The sequence below is a fragment of the Triticum aestivum genome, chromosome 6B, assembly GCF_018294505.1.
Source record: "Triticum aestivum cultivar Chinese Spring chromosome 6B, IWGSC CS RefSeq v2.1, whole genome shotgun sequence".
Classification (NCBI taxonomy): domain Eukaryota; kingdom Viridiplantae; phylum Streptophyta; class Magnoliopsida; order Poales; family Poaceae; genus Triticum; species Triticum aestivum.
The window spans coordinates 277,071,392-277,074,597 of NC_057810.1; positions in this window are offsets into that span (position 1 = coordinate 277,071,392).

A 3,206-nucleotide genomic window follows, 5' to 3' on the forward strand; every position below is an offset into this window, starting at 1 on the left:
AAATAGGCTTAGTGAAGAGAATTTGAGATGGCACGACCAAACATATTTGGGTTGACCACTGAATACCTGATGTCCTAGGGAGTTTCAAGGGTGAGGAAGGTGAGTGAACTGTTTTCTGCTGACAGTAGGTGGTGGAATGAGGACACTCTCCAAGAGAACTTCTCACCACCAGACATCTGGGTGATAAAGAAGACTCCTCTTGGAAAATTGGACCAGGATATGTGGGTGTGATCCAGAATTTTATTCCTGTCAGGGCTAACTTGCACCTCCATCCCTATGTCCCTTTGACTACATTTGCAATTCAATATGCAAATAAGCTGGATGCTTGGATGCCCGTGGTGAGTGAACTATAATAGCTTGAGTTAACTGAACTGCAACAAAAAATGGTTTTAGTCTGTCGGTTAAACTGATTAATTGTTTCAAAATCCTGAACTAATGTTTTTGTGACACCTGAACTGAAGTTGGTCATGCTAACATAACCTTCAACTTATTAGAACAGAAATTGTAACAACAGTTTAACTTATTGTTCTGTGAAGTAACTACTGTTGTACCAGAATTTTTTTGCACGTGCATTCAATTACAGGTTATGTGAGCCTGCTTGCACTTGCAACTGATCAATGCCGACTCAGTTGTTCCCAGGACAGATAAAAATCAGTTCTTGTTCATTATAGAGGGCATCTAACATAAATAAGGTTTTTAAATCTGACAAAACATTTTTATTGTACGATAAGAGCAAACTTATCTGCCACTATAGAGGGAATCAAACAATAAATAGGTGACATGTAGATTTTGACATACAATTACATTTTTATGGCATTACTAATCCAGTTATGGTTCCATTGTTGTTGCACACCAAGCGTTAGATGAATTTCTTGAAGAAAATGTATGGAGTCTTTTGTTGTGTGCTTCAACCAGGTAAAATCCTATTGGTTATTCTACTCATACAATCTTCTGAGCCAATTTTGTGAGCTGAGTACAGTAGGATTATTATATTTGTAAGGCTTCCCAGTAGATATATTGGAGCTACCTCTTCCTATTCTACTGTGCTATCTCTACTTCTTTCCCTTCTACTCAGATAGTCAAAAATTTAGTACATTTCCAATGCATGCTCATGGTTCTTCAGCATATATAGTCTCTACAATGTAATTCTTTGTACAACCCTTTTAACTCTGCAACAGCCACTAAAATATATCTGTAGGCTTGCATAGGAATAATTCATTTTTTATTGTTATTTGGTTATTATGGCTCACAGCCAATTCCTATAAGCTTTAAACATACGGTAGGATTACACTTAACAGTCCGAGTAAATAGTATTTGATCCTATTTGATTATGTTTCATGGCAATAGATATGTTTCCTTGCGGTGCAATTTGTTTCCTGCAATTGGTAACTCAACTTTTTTGCGGGGAGGTAACTACATTTCTTCCGTTGCTGAAAGAGTTGAGGTGAATTCTATGACAGTGAGGGTTGATGATAGGAGCAGAAGTAATTCTGATGTAAGTGTGACATTGTGTGCTATTCTATCCTGGTCTTGCTTTTATTGTTGCACAACTTCTCTGATCTGCCAATAGATTTGTTCAGTTGGTGTGGTCGTTAGGCTTAGTTTAGACATCTTTCTATTTTGAATCTGTGCTTATACTGTTTGTCATCTGAAAGCTAAACTCAGTATACATTATGGGACATAACGTCCAGGAAATAATCATCAGGTACGGACATCACTCTCTACTCCTTCCTTTACATAATTCTTGCCGTGGTTTTACCATTTTAGTTCAATATCCACGACCAGAATTATGGAACGGAGGGAATACAACATTGCATAACCTTCTGGTTTTCCTGAGGTACTGCTCAGTAATTTTTTTACCTCATACATAGATAGAACAAGAGTCACAAGAGCTGATTTTGTGCACCTAGCTTCAGGCGCACCCACTGGATTAAGAATTCGAAATGTGGAGCTTTCAAAAGTTAAAAAAAAATCTGCCATCGACAGTGAATGTGTTTAAAATTCAAAGTCTTTGGATGGGGATGGAAGGAAAGGATTGCGAGTCTAATGTGCCATCGACAGTGGCAGACATTCATTGGGAAGGCGGAGATAGCAGCATGACGTGCATGATGTTTGATTATACTTTTGGTTACATGGTGATGCTTTTAGTTTGCTATTGCAAGAAAGCAAAACGCATATACACTGGGATCAGGAATCCATTAAGTTATCTTAGTATCTTTTTCTGGTTTGAGTTTAGTATCGTTTTTTCTTTCATGAATTTAATTTGCTGCGCAGGTGTCTTACATAAGATGCTATAAGGATTACATAACTTTCTTTACCGATCACAACACCAACAGTGGCAGGACATTCTTTCTAACTAATTTACTGTGCAGGTATCTTACATAAGATGCTATAAGGATTACATAACTTTCTTTACCGATCGCAACACCAACGGTCGTAAAGAAAATGATCTTAACAAAGAATCTCTGTGTGCGTGCATGCTGGTGTTTGTGTGTGCGCTGGGTGTGCTGCTTGCGTGCTGAGATGTATGATGTGTAGAGTTTTTGAAGTTCATGTTGTGAACCCAACTAAGTTTGAACACAAAAGTTCAGATCACTGCTGCTTTGAATTTGCTCCTGTAGCAGAAATCTCGCTTCCCTGCTGTTGTACTATGTTAACTTATGTATTGTTTCTAAAGGACCTTTTGTCCGAAGTTCAGTAGTGTATCTGTGGGTGCCAAGTCGGTATTGTGATACTTCTGATGCAGTTTCATGGGTCCTTCAAAAAATGGCAAAAAAGGAGTTTTCTTCTCCAAAATGCATCACCACTGTGGAGTGCTAATTCTTTTTGTGTGCTTCAATCGAGGCTTGTGTTTCAGTGAGAGAGACGGAGACATTGAGGCATGTTTCTTTTCTGTCTATGTACTTCATAGACATTTTATGAGAGAAAAAAAGGTTACTGACGCATTCTTTTAAAAGATACAAAGTGGTTTGGGTTTCAATGCTTTTTTTACACAAAATTATGCATTTGTGTCTCGCCAATGTAGCTCGCAACACATGCTACAAAAAGAACATCGGAATCAGGTGAGAAGTTTGAATACAAAATAAGGGCAAGTTCACATATAGTAAAATTAGTGCAATTTAAAAAATGTAGTGAGCCATGTATTATTGGTATTTTTTTATAAAAAACAAAATTAAAATTAAAATAACATAGATGTTTGATGTTGT